This window comes from Zalophus californianus, chromosome 1, assembly GCF_009762305.2.
Source record: "Zalophus californianus isolate mZalCal1 chromosome 1, mZalCal1.pri.v2, whole genome shotgun sequence".
Classification (NCBI taxonomy): domain Eukaryota; kingdom Metazoa; phylum Chordata; class Mammalia; order Carnivora; family Otariidae; genus Zalophus; species Zalophus californianus.
In genome coordinates, this window is record NC_045595.1 from 28,652,693 (window position 1) to 28,666,420 (window position 13,728).

At 38.2% G+C, this 13,728-nt stretch overlaps 1 protein-coding gene across 10 annotated transcripts in view; it reads right to left on the reverse strand.

Moving 5' to 3' along the window:
- The window catches only part of FHIT (fragile histidine triad diadenosine triphosphatase), a 1,457,066-nt gene that overhangs the window by 1,059,888 nt on the left and 383,450 nt on the right, over positions 1 to 13,728 (reverse strand). For 7 of the 10 annotated variants that reach the window (XM_035725008.1, XM_035725006.1, XM_027587841.1 and 4 more), the window contains one exon: positions 10,607 to 10,659. The exons of the other annotated variants lie outside the window; for them this stretch is intronic. The gene's annotated coding sequence lies outside the window, so the exon portion shown is untranslated. Of the gene's footprint in view, positions 1 to 10,606; positions 10,660 to 13,728 lie in introns of those variants that run through there. 10 annotated transcript variants of the gene reach the window in all.

A 13,728-nucleotide genomic window follows, 5' to 3' on the forward strand; every position in this document is an offset into this window, starting at 1 on the left:
TTTCCACATAAAGTATCATATCATCTGCAAACACTGAGAGTTTGACTTCCTCAGTGCCAATTTGGATGCCTTTGATTACTTTTTGTTGTCTGATTGCTGTGGCTAGGGCTTCTAATACTATGTTGAATAGCAGAGTTGACAGTGGACATCCCTGCTGCTTTCCTGACCTTAGGGGGAAAGCTCTCAGCTATTCCCCATTGAGAATGATATCTGCTGTAGGTTTTTCCTAGATGGCTTTTATGATATTGAGGCATGTACCCTCTATCCCTATACTCTGAAGAGTTTTGATCAAGAAAGGATGCTGTACTTTGTCATATGCTTTTTCTGCATCTATTGAGAGGATCCAATGATTCTTGTTCTTTCAATTGTTAATATGTTGTATCACATTGATTGATTTGCGGATGTTGAAGCAACCTGGCAGCCCAGGGATAAATCCCACTTGGTCCTGGTGAATAATCCTTTTAATGTACTGTTGGATCCTATTGGCTAGTATTTTGGTGAGAATTTTTGCATCCATGTTCATCAAGGATATTGGTCTGTAATTCTCCTTTTTGATGGGGTCTTTGTCTGGTTTGGGGATCAAGGTAATGGTGGCCTCATTAAATGAGTTCGGAAATTTTCCTTCCATTTCTATTTTTTGGAACAGTTTCAGGAGAATAGGTATTAATTCTTCTTGAAATGTTAGGTAGAATTCCCCTGGGAAGGCATCTGGCCCTGGGCTTTTGTTTGTTGGGAGATTTTTGATGGCTGCTTCAATTTCCTTAGTGGTTATAGGTCTGTTCAGGTTTTCTTTTTATTCCTGGTTCAATTTTGGTAGTTGATACATCTCTGGGAATGCATCCATTTCTTCCAGGTTATCTATTTGCTGGCATAGAGTTGCTCCTAATATGTTCTTATACTTGTTTGTATTTCTTTGGTGTTGGTTGTGATCTCTCCTCTTTCATTCATGATTTCGTTGATTTGGGTCATTTCTCTTTTCTTTTGGATAAGTCTGGCCAGGGGTTTATCAATCTTGTTAATTCTTTCAAAGAACCAGCTCCTAGTTTTGTTGATCTGTTCTACTGTTCTTTTGGTTTCTAGTTCATTGATTTCTGCTCTGATCTTTATGATTTCTCTTCTCCTGCTGGGTTTAGGCTTTATTTGCTGTTTTTTCTCTAGCTCCTTTAGGGGTAGGCTTAGGTTGTGTATTTGAGACCTTTCTTGTTTCTTGAGAAAGGCTTGTATTGCTATATACTTTCCTCTCAGGACTGCCTTTGCTGCATCCCAAATATTTTGAACAGTTGTGTTTTCATTTTCATTGGTTTCCATGAATTTTTTTTAATTCTTCTTTAATTTCCTGGCTGACCCATTCATTCCTTAGTAGGATGCTCTTTAGCCTCCATGTATTTGAGTTCTTTCCGACTTTCCTTTTGTGATTGAGTTCTAATTTCAAAGTATTGTGGTCTGAAAATATGCAGGGAATGATCCCAATCTTTTGCTACCGGTTGAGACCTGATTTGTGACCTAGGATGTTATCAATTCTGGAGAATGTTCCATGGGCACTAGAGAAGAATGTGTATTCTGTTGCTTTGGGATGGAATGTTCTGAATATGTCTGTGAAGTCCATTTGGTCCAGTGTGTCATTTAAAGTCTTTATTTCCTTGTTGATCTTTTGCTTAGATGATCTGTCCATTTCAGTCAGGGGGATGTTAAAGTCCCCCACTATTATTGTATTGTTGTCAATGTGTTTCTTTGCTTTTGTTATTAATTGCCTTATATAATTGGCTGCTCACATGTTAGGGGCATAGATATTTACAATTGTTAGATCTTCTTGTTGGATAGACCCTTTAAGTAGGATATAGTGTCCTTCTTCACCTCTTATTACAGTCTTCTGTTTAAAATCTAATTTGTCTAAGGACTGCTACCCCAGCTTTCTTTTGGGGTCCATTAGCATGGTAAATGGTTTTCCACCCCCTCACTTTCAATCTGGGAGTGACTTTGGGTCTAAAATGAGTCTCTTGCAGACAGCATATCAATGGATAAAAAAAGAAGACCCAATCTGTAAATGCGCATTTAACCCATTTACATTCAGGGTAACTATTGAAAGATATGAATTTACTGCCATTGTATTGGCTGTAAGGTGACTGTTACTGTATATTGTCACTTTTCCTTTCTGGTCTTTGCTGCTTTTAGGCTCTCTCTTTGCTTAGAGGACCTCTTTCAATATTTCTTGTAGGGCTGGTTTCGTGTTTGCAAATTCCTTTAGTTTTTGTTTGTCCTGGAAGGTTTTTACCTCTCCTTCTATTTTCAATGACAGCCTAGCTGGATATGGTATTCTTGGCTGCATATTTTTCTTGTTTAGTGCTCTGAAGATATCATGCCAGTCTTTCTGGCCTGCCAGGTGTCTGTGGATAGGTCTGTTGCCAATCTAATGTTTCTACCTTTATAGGTATCTCTTCTCCCAAGCTGCTTTCAAGATTTTCTCTTTGTCTCTGAGACTCGTAAGTTTTACTATTAGATGTCGGGGTGTTGACCTATTTTTATTGATTTTGAGAGGGGTTCTCTGTGCCTCCTGGATTTTGATGCCTGTTTCCTTCCCCAAATTAGGGAAGTTCTCTGCTATAATTTGCTCCAATATATCTTCTGCCCTTCTCTCTCTTTCTTCTTCTTCTGGGATCCCAATTATTCTAATGTTCTTTTATATTACGTATCGCTTATCTCTCAAATTCTACCCTCGTGATCCATAGTTGTTTATCTCTCTTTTTCTCAGCCTCTTTATTTTCCATCATTTGGTCTTCTATATCGCTGATTCTCTCTTCTGCCTCATTTATCCTAGCAGTTAGTGCCCCCATTTTTGATTGCACCTCATTAATAGCCTTTTTGATTTCGACGTGGTTAGATTTTAGTTCTTTTATTTCTCCAGAAAGGGTTTCTCTAATAACTTCCATGCTTTTTTTGAAGCCCAGCTAGTATCTTTAAAATCATGATTCTGAACTCTAGGTCTGACATTGTACTAATGTCCGTATTGAGTAGGTCTCTGGAGATGGTACTACCTCTTGTTCTTTTCGTTGAGGTAATTTTTTTCGTCTTGTCATATTGTCCAGAGGAGAATAGATGAATGAGAGAACAAAATGCTAACAGGTTAACAACGTCCCCAGAAAAGATACTCTAAACAAATCAGAAAAGACCTGAAACCAGTGGAAAAGAAAGGGAAAGAAAGAGAAAAGAAAGAGAAAAATATAAAAACAAACAAAAACAGAACAAAACAAAATAAAAAAACAGAATACGATCAAATATGATCAGGCTAGTTCATAGATCAGTGCCACACACTAGATTTTGGGTGTATTTTGGTCTGTTAGAAGAAAGTGCCTCCCCAAATTTTAAAGAAAGAAGGACTTATATATGTACAAAATAAGGGTTGATACAATGAAGGGATGGAATATGACTGTAAAGATGAAAATTATAAAAAAAATTTTAAAAAGGAATTGATAAGGTGCTTGAAAAAAGAAAGAAGAGGATTTAAAAAAAAAGAAAGAAAGAAAGAAAAAGGGGGGAGAGAATGTGATCAGGCAGGAGACTAGAACAAAGCCATACACTAGAGATTTAGGGTATATTTTAATATGTTAGAATAAACTGTAGCTCAAAATTTTAAAGAGAGAACAACTTATATATATATGCCAAAAATAAGGGTAACTACTATGAAGGGATAGAATATGACTCTAAAAATGAAAAATAAAAATGTTTTTTTAAAAAAGGGATTGATAAGATGTTGGTTGAAAAAGGGAAAAAGAAAAATTCAAAAAAAAAACCAGTTAAAAAAATTAACTTTGAAAGACTAATGAATCATGGTAGAAAAAAGCCATGAATTCTACATGCAGTATTCCCCTAGGGCCAGAGTTCTCCTGTTCTCATTGATCAGTAAACTTGGTCTTGGCTGGCTGTTGTTGCTGATCTGTTGCTGTGGTTCCCAAATGTCTTTGTCAGAGGCGGAATTGCCCCGCTCTTGCCCGTCCGGGTTAAGCAATCTGCTCGGGTTTGCTCTCGGGAGCTTCTGTTCCCTGCAAGCTTTCTCTACAGCTTTGGAGGACGAGACTGAAAATGGTGGCCTCCCAATCTCCGCCCGGAGGAGCCGAGAACTCGGGGCCCCACTCCTCTGTGCGCCCCCAGAGAAAAGCAGTCAATCACTCCCATCTCCCCAGTCTCTGGCCGCACTCTGTGCTCACCCGGCCTGTGACCGAGCGTTTCTATCTCTGGCACCGGACCCCATGTGAAGTCTCCAAACCCAGCAGTTCCCTGCAGTGCGCTTCTGTGCAGCTCCTCCCGGGGGAGGAAGAGAAGTCTCCCCGCATCTGCCACCTATTGGGTCCCTACTGGAGGAGCAGTGGCCCGACTGGGCCGCAGATCACGGTTTATGGCAACCCGGAGCTGAGAGCCCGCGCCTCAGCTCCGTCTCTGCAGCCGGCTTCCCCACTCTGATACCTGGGAGCTCTGCCACACTCAGGCGCCCCCGGTCTTTCTGTGACCCCAAGGGTCCTGAGACCACACTGTCCTGAGAGGGTTCCACCCCCTGCTTAGCCACTGGAGCGACGTTCCTCCGCGGAGCTGACTTCTAAAAGTTCCGATTTTGTGCTCTGCGTCTCTATCAGTTGCCAGTAGTGGCTGATGGAGGCCCCCTCCCCTGCCGTCTATCCTCCCGAATATTGCCTCGCATTCACTTCTCCGCACGTCCTACCTTCCAGAAAGTGGTCGCTTTTCTGTTCAGAGAGTTGTTGCTATTCTTTTCTTCGATCTCCTGTTGAGTTCGTAGGTGTTCAGAATGGTTTGATCCCTATCCAGCTGAATTCCTGAGACAAGACGAAATCCAGGTCTCCTACTCCTCCACCACCTTGCTCTGCCCCCGCTATAGTTTTCTTTTTTATATTGTTTCTGCCTGGCTTTGGTGTCTATGTAATACTAGCTTCATAAAATGAACTGTACTCTCTATTTCCTAGAAGAGCCTTTGAAAATTGATATTAATTCCTCCCTAAATGTTTGGTAGAATTCTCCAGCAAAATCATCTGGGCCTGAGATTTCTTTTTTGGGAGTTTTAAAATGAATTCCATTTCCTTAATAGTTACAGGACCATTCAAACTATCTATTTCACATTGGGTAAATTGTGGAAGTTGGTGTTTTTTGAGAAAGAGGATCTATTTTTTCTAAGTTGTCAAATTTATGTGTGGAGAGTTGTTCATAGCATTCTTTTATTATCCTTTTGATAGCTGTAGGGCCCATTGTGATATCCTGTTTCATTCCTGATATTGGTAATTTGTGTCTTCCATCCTTTTTTCCTTGTCAGTCTTCCTAGATGTCTGTCAATTTTATTAACTTCTTTCAAGAACCAGCTACTCCTGCTTTCTTTTAATTAATACTTAGCATGATATATTTCTTACTTCCTTTTACTTCTAATCTGCCTCTTTTGTTATATTTGAAGTGAGTTTCTTATAGACAGTATATAATTGGGTCATGTTTTTTAAACGACTCTGCCAGTCTCTGTTGTAAGTGGTATATTTAGACCATTTAACTTTAATGTAATTTTAGGACTTAGCCTAGCATTTTATTTTTGTTTGCTCTCTGTTCTCTCTGTTTTGTTTTTCTGTTTTTGTTTTCCTGCCTTCTTATAGGTTATCTGAACATTTTTTGGAATTCTATTTTAATGTCTCTAAATTGTTTTTGAGTACATCTCCTTGTATAACTCTTATAGTGGTTGCTCTAGGTATTATATTATATATTCATAGCTTATGAATATAAAATGCCTGGTACCATTTTACCAGTCTGAACAAAGTATAGAAACCTTACCTCCCTTTATGTCCCTTTACTGTCTCCATTTATAATTAACTTAAATAGTGCAATCATTTGCAGCCACATCAAGAGTACTATAATTTTTACTTCAATCTTTAAATATAATTTAGAAATTTCAAGAGGAAAAAATAAGCCTAATGTATTTACCAGTATTTTTGCTTACTGTGTTCTTCCTTCCTTCCTCTGTTCCAAGGTTCCATTTTTTTTTTTTAATCATTTCCTTTCTGTTAGCCATTCTTTTGGAGTAGCTCTACTGGTCACAAATTCTCTTGGTTTTCCTTCATCTGAGAATATCTTGACTTTCCTTTCATTCCTGAAGGATGTTTTCACTGGCTATAGGATTCTGAGTTAACTCCAGGTTGACTGTCATTTTCATTCAGTACTTGAAAGCTTTAAGTTCCTGAGTCTTAGCAGAAACTCAAAAATGAGAGATGTAGGGAGAGCTAAAATACATATATATACATAATAAACTGGAGACCATTGAGTTGAAATGTCACTAGGCTACAAGGAACTCTGATTCTGGCAGGAGGAATAGACATGTAAAAATAATTATGTGTTTTAAGAGCAAAAATGCAAGACTGTTAATGGTCAGAGTGCTGACACAGAGAGAATGAGAGCTGCACTGTTTGGGAGAATTGGCAGAAGCTTCTTGGAGGAGATGTGTGAGCTAGATTCTGAAGGTTCAGTAGTTCAAGGAGTTTCCAAGCAGAGGGAGAAGCATGTGCAAAAGCCTAAGAGAAGTGAACATGGCATGTTTGGGAAATGATATGAAGTAATGCCCAACTGAAGTACAGAACATTCATAGGATTAAGGGGAGATGAAGAGGGAAATACAAGTAAGTGGGGAGTGCCAGGGGCCCTCATCCTCTACTAAGGAGTTTAAATTTTAATCTAGGTACCAGAGGGAACTGCCAAATAGATGAAACTGGTGAACATAATATTCAAAACAATGACTGCTAGTATTACACGCTTTTAAACGTAGCTTTTCAATGAATCATTAACACTATATTCTCATAGTATCAAAATTTAGTTTATGTACTGGTAGGAAGTGTTAAGGGCCAATAAAAATAGAACACTCAGCCGAGTCCCTGCCTCCTGCACTCCATTTTAAGCACACTCTATCCTGCCTGTGGAATGATTTCAGGGTCTCTGTGATCAGTGAGTGAAGCGGCATGGCTCAAGTCAATGGCTAGATGGCAGCATCTTAAGTGACGTGACGTGTTTCAGCCTTCCTGTAGCTTTGAATTCCCCAGATAATGTCAGTTTTTGTCAAAATATTAACTGGTATTTTGCATTATTTACTACACAAAAATTTCCAATGCCAGCCGCTGAGGAAAAAATATCAGATTTATGTCCAACATGTCAAATTTACACTCTGAGATCCAGAAATGCCCACAGGACCTTCAGAGAGAAACATGGTTCCTCTACCCCCAGCCACCATTGTTTATGCTGACCTCCAGCCACATACCCTTCCCAACCCACTAGGAGCATCTAGAGTCTCTTCTAGAATGTAGATGGACTTCTGTTCTGGCTTCTCATAGACGGGTATCACTGGTTATAACTAGTATCACACTTTTGGTAAAAATTAATTTCAGAGGTTGCACCTGGGTGGCTCAGTCGTTAAGCATCTGCCTTCGGCTCAGGTCATGATCCCAGGGTCCTGGGATCGAGCCCCACATCGGCCTCCCTGCTCAGCGGGAAGCCTGCTTCTCCCACTCCCACTCCCCCTACTTGTGTTCCCTCTCTTGCTGTCTCTCTGCCAAATAAATAAATAAAATCTTTAAAAAAAAATAATTTCAGAATGGGTAGAAACAATAAAAAGCAGAATAAAAATTTAAAAATCTCTATGTACAATGTAAGTGTTTACTTGAGCACAGGCTTATTTCCTTTTCAGTCCAAATCATTTTAAAAAGTCATATTTAATGCTACTGAATTGTATATTAAAAATGCTTAAAATGGAAATTTTTATGTTATTTATATTTTTCCACAGTAAGAAAAAATTGTCAAAGTTAAAAAAAAAAAGAAAAGAAATGAGTGTCCCAAGCATGCTGCTTCTCAAAGGCAGACATTGTCCGTGCCTTGGAAACAAGGAAGGTCAGACCCACCTGGGTACTTAATCTAATTTAGACCCGGTGGTGAGGGGTTTTCAGTTGGGTTAGCAGCTCCATAGCACTCAGCCTCCTTTAAAGGAAAGAAATCTTCAAGCCTGATGGACTTGAAAGAAATGTCACCTTTTTAGAACAGAAAAAGAACTTATGAAAGTTTCTCCTTGAAAATGAAGAAGTGAACTAGAATATTAAGACAAGAAGCAAACTGCCAAAAAAATCATCAACCTGTTTGGCTGATGCACTTCAGAATGGGAAGGAATTTGCTTGCATTCCTTTGTCACTAAAGATAATTTTCTTTTAATTCTCATTTCTTTTATGGTGTGCATGTTGTTTGGTTTTGTCTCTATGGCTGTTGTTCTTAAGTAAGTTAACTTTATGAGTATAAACTAGAATCTGTATATGTGTCAGCCCCATGCTCCTTGATGAACTTGACAATTTGAATGGATTAATCTTTCAAAAATGGAAAAATATTCCCACAGAATTCTTATCTTGTGAGAAAACGTCCCTTCCAAAAACACTTTCTAGTCTTGAAAAGTACTGAAATCCCTTTCTACCTGAAGGCTTGTTAATTAGATTTCAAAGATTGTTATGTCAAAAGGGAGAATAACAGAAATCAACCTGGGAATCTGCTTTTCTCAAATATGTTGAGTGGCTGTATTTATTTAGAATTGATCTGTAGGTTTCCCTCCATTCTCTACACGGATTTTTTATTTCTCCTCGGGTCCTTTTGGACATCTTTTTTCACCCTGCATTGAGGCCTTCCTCATACAGTTATGCAACAAACTATATCTCAATTATGTTCAAATCAGCAGGGAGACTGGCATCTTCTGTAGAAAACATAAGGCATATCAGAAGTGATTTCCTGAATTTTTGCCTCATTATGGCATTACTTTAATTCAGGCACCATCTCATATATGTAATAAACAATATGGTGTCTAATAGATTTGTATAAAATGTCTAAAATTAAGCAAACACAATTATGTGAATTAGTACCATATTATCATGTAGCACTACACTTGATAATTAAAAAACAAATGAAAAGCCCATTGTCTTCACTGCAACAGTCAGTTACTTATTTTTACTATAGACTCTACTGGTCATTACTTTACCTTCTTCTGCCTTGGGTCATTATTTTATCTAGAAAACCCCAGACCCATTTCTTCATCCATATGTATTACATGGAATCTTAGATTCTCTTAATGACCCAAATGATTTTTGGATAGTTAACTATCCTACTGTAAGTTGTCTTGTTTAGAAGAAATGAAAGTTAAGATTGTGGCAATAAAAGACAAGCTGTCAACCCATTAAATAAATTCCTGTTGCAAAGTAACTAAATGCATTGAGTATTAGCATAATTTATTAGAACAATTAGAACACATCCTTGTTGTCTTTTAATTAGATTATTCCTTGTTCTGGTAATTACACTAGACAAGGAAGAATAATAGTTTCAGGATTCTAAGATCATCTGTAGACTATGTGGAAAGAGAATGATCAATAATGCTAATCTATTAGAACACTTAAATTTCCAGAAAGAGATCTTTTATCATGAGCAATCCTTTTTATAATCAGCATTATTTCTCATTGTCTACAGTCATCTTTCCCAAAGTTTAAAAGTAAAGATGCTAGACAAATCACATTTACTCCACTGTTGGAAACCCAGTCAGGCTGGGCCACCTCTGGCCTCTAGTGGCTCAGACATTGCTTCACTCTCTTGCAAAATGACAACAAATAACCACAAACGAAGAACTTAAGATTCTTTGCAGAGCACCACAGCCAGGAGTCTGAATATCTAACAGGGAGATGACATGATTTTTAAGTTCTGATCCTAGGTGAAGAATCATAAACATCCTCAATTTAAAAATGTACTCAAATAGATGAAAATTTCTTATAAATGAGAATTAATCTGAATATAAAACTGGTGACATTTCCATCCATGAGGATATTATTGGTAGAAGTTAATGGGGAGGCAGCTGTATGACAGGGAATATAGCTGAGCTTTCAGATGTGGCCTCTACATGTGAGTTGTATGACTGTCTCTGGTTTTATGTTTGAGAGACCACAGAGGATTCAAATGCTCCAAAGTTCCTCTCACGCCCTATGCAACTATCACCAAGCATGCTAGGAAATCCTAGAGAGCAGCTCCCAGGACTTCTAGGATTCAGACTCTTTTTAAAAAAGTCAGGAGTTGGCATATGTTGTCATCTAGGCTAACCCTACAGTTGAGAGGGGTGATGCTGGGATACACAGAGTGGACACCAGTGAATCTGAGGTTCTCTGTAGTAAGGCGCAACACAAATATCCCACCAGCAGCCTGGATTAGAGGAATGTCAGCCCCACTGTTGACTGAGTCTGCCTTAGTCAATGCAAAGTCATAATGAGACCATGTCTAGACAGTATTGATCTCCCACCAGAGAAAAAAATAATTCAGAGTGTGACTTCTCTTCTACCTTAGTCCAAATAACACCTAAATCAGGATCTTTCATTCATACATTGCTAACATTCTCTCCCACCAAAGTCATTTTATCAACCAGGCAGCCAATGACACACATAAGCTTCTTTTCAAGGTACATGAAATTTTTGATATTCAAAAAGTCTTTCATATTCAAATGGCAAATGAGAAAGTTAATTAAACCTATTAAAGAATCTAGAGAAATTAAATGAGTTTTTATGTATCTTTTTTACCTTGCTAGGTAGAGGAGACAGGTGTTTAAAAAAAAAATGAGCGTCCACGCAACCTGAAAGAATGAAAACTCAAATTAACATGGGCAAAATATCAAAAGGAGAAGGCATTAGCTTAAGTCATCTGAAAGATTTTCCAAGTGGTGGAGTAATTTAGGAGCAGAGGAGCATCCCTATAACTCTGCTACCCATTCCAGCTGGGAAGACATCATTCTCCACCTATGTACCTCTTTAAATTGTCAGGGGCACTACTAAGAACTTAAGGGTCCCCACTACTTTGACCTCCAGACTAGAAAGGTCTATGGGGCAGAATACTATCTTAGAGGCACCAGAGATTTGCATTTGTGTGCCCTGGAGTCAGGCATTCCAAAGGCAGGCAAAGCATCAGCTTTGCCCCCAGAAAGTCAGGGTGGAAGGGAATATGGTTTAAAACATGAGTAGGAATGGAGTAAAAAAGTTCTCCAGGCAATGTGATAGCAAGCTAGGATTGGAAAACTCCAGCTGAAAACTCCGGAGAGAATTCTCTCTGACTCAGGGGCTGAACTGAAGCCATGACTCGGAGGTATTCAGGTGATGCCACAGGGTAGGAAGCCTTATAAGGTGGGTCTTTTGCCTCATTGATGGAAAATGAAACAACCATCTTATCATGTTAAAATAGCATCAAGGTACAAGTCTATCCAACAGAAGAAGGTTAATAAAAACATAATCCAAAGAGAGACTTCCACCACTATAAATAGTTCCTTATAAATGTCACTGAGAGACAAAATTATCATTTCTGTGTTCCTAACCAAAATAGCTTTGCAAGTCTTGGAAATAGTTTGCCCTCTAAAGCAACCAAAAGAAAGTCCCTTTGGTCCACGAGTTCTTGTCCTGCTGGGTATTGAAGCTTTTGAGCATTTACTCCCCAAACTGAAATTCAAAAGGCCAACATAGTAATACCTAGAAATAAGGATAACAAGAAACTTTATCTATTGATAGCACAAGCTACTTCCCCACGTGGTCTATATACAATTTCTTGCAAGCTTTGTAAAAATCCAACATTTGCCTGAAACGAAATGAAGGGAAACCAATAATGAATTGCCTTTTCTCTGTGTTAAAGAAAAACACAACCACGCCATGATAAGCAAGCAATAAGGACACAGTATTCATCCTTCTCTTCTCATCCATGTAAGGTAACAATATGAGGGTTCTAGTTTAGAGTACACGACTATGGCATATTTCCAGGACATAAGGTTAAGTTATAGGCTACATCAATCCTAACACACTGGGGTTAACACAAGTATGTATGTACACCTCTCTAGTTATCAAGAGGGAGAGATAATGGTAAAATAAATGAAACTTATATACACATTTAAAAGACATACTGCTTATTTCAAATTAAGGCAAGAGCAGTTATGATTTAGGAAGATTTTCTTGAAGAACCTCAACTCTCTCTAGGGAAATATGGACCCTAGCAAATACCTTTAAAAACACTACAAAGATATGCTATAACATTTGGTAGAATCTTATTCAACCATTCTGATTTGGCCAAATGTTAAATTAGCCAAACATAATAGGAGAAAAATTTCTCTATTGATTAGGTAATTGATTTAAAATATTCATGAACTTAGAAGCATTAAGTAGTAAGTTCCAGAAACAAGAAATAAATCACATGTATGCACAAAGAGGAATGAAGGTGTTTTGTGCAATCTTGGGGAATACATTTTTTTAAGACACTTCACAAAATCATTGACTCTGGAGCAGGAAAAACCCTACACGTGTTAACCCAGAGCATTCTTATTCCTGCCTCCACAGTTGTTAAGAGCTCAAAAATAAAACTTATTTCCTAAGCCTTCCCCAGAATGTGATTCAACACATTGTCTATTTAAAAAAAAAAAAAAATTGGGGCCCTGGGTGGATCAGTCAGCTGAGACCTTCAGCTGAGGTCATGATCCAGGGTCCTTGGGATGAGGGCCCTGGGATCGAGTCCCACGTCGGGCTCCCTGCTCAGCGGAGAGCCTGCTTCTCCCTCTTCCTCTCCCTCTGCCTGCCGCTCCCCCTGCTTGTGCTCTCTCTCTTTCTCTCCCTCTCAGAGAAATAAAAAATCTTTCAAAAAATTAAAAATTTAAAAAAATTTTTAAAAATGTTCTCTGCTACCTCTGCCTCTGCTCCCCACTTGTGCTCTCTCTCACTATCTCTCTCTCTCTCTCTCAAATAAATAAAATCTAAAAAAAAAAAATGTTCTCTGCTACTTTAACACCATGTGATAATTTTTTCCCAGAGACTAACCAAATATGCCTCACTATTATATCAATCAGTTCTTAAAGCCACAAGTGAAGACAGGTGCCATCCTCTCTTGTAAAACTCATACTTCATCTTTTTCTTTTCAAAAGTGATTAATCATACCTGTGACTATCATCCAAACTTAGCTGAAATTTTCCTGAATCCTACAAAATCAGTACAAGAGCTAGAAAATGTCTTTCCAAGATGAGTATGAGGGTAAGAAAGTTTTGCCATTTCTCTTATTTCTGAGTTCAGCTCAGTCTTCATTAGTGCTACATAGTTGCCCTGTTATTCGATGTCCTCTGTGACCCCCTGATCATTTTTCCCTGAGGGTGCATGTTTGTTCTCACTATATTATAATTTTGTGATCTGCAGGATTTTCTCTGATATTCTACTCTATATTTGTCTCAAATTAATGAATGACATTCTTTTCGGCTTCTACTTCTCCTAATTATTACATTCAATGAACAGGGACTTTATTTTCAAAGGAATTAATAATGCTTTATTCTCAGCTTGGTATTAAGAATGAATTTAATAAGCATTGTATTTAATCAGTTTTTTAAGTGCACTAAAGGCAAATTTGGTTAAAATGTTAGTGTTCCAAACCTTCCATTCCCCCAGAAAGGAAATTTATTTTGCTGGACCTTTCCCTTCACTCCCTTTCTAAGAGGACTATTAATTTTTGTGATGCAGAATTACGTGATTGATAACAAAAACAGAACTGGAAGACTGGAATAAAAACAAGAGGGGAAAAAGTCTAACTTTGCAGCCTTAATAGGAAGAGTAGAGATATGGAAGGAAGAGACTCCCTGGCTCCTGAGCAGTGCAAAGTGAAAGATCACTAGAAAGAGAAAAAGAACAGA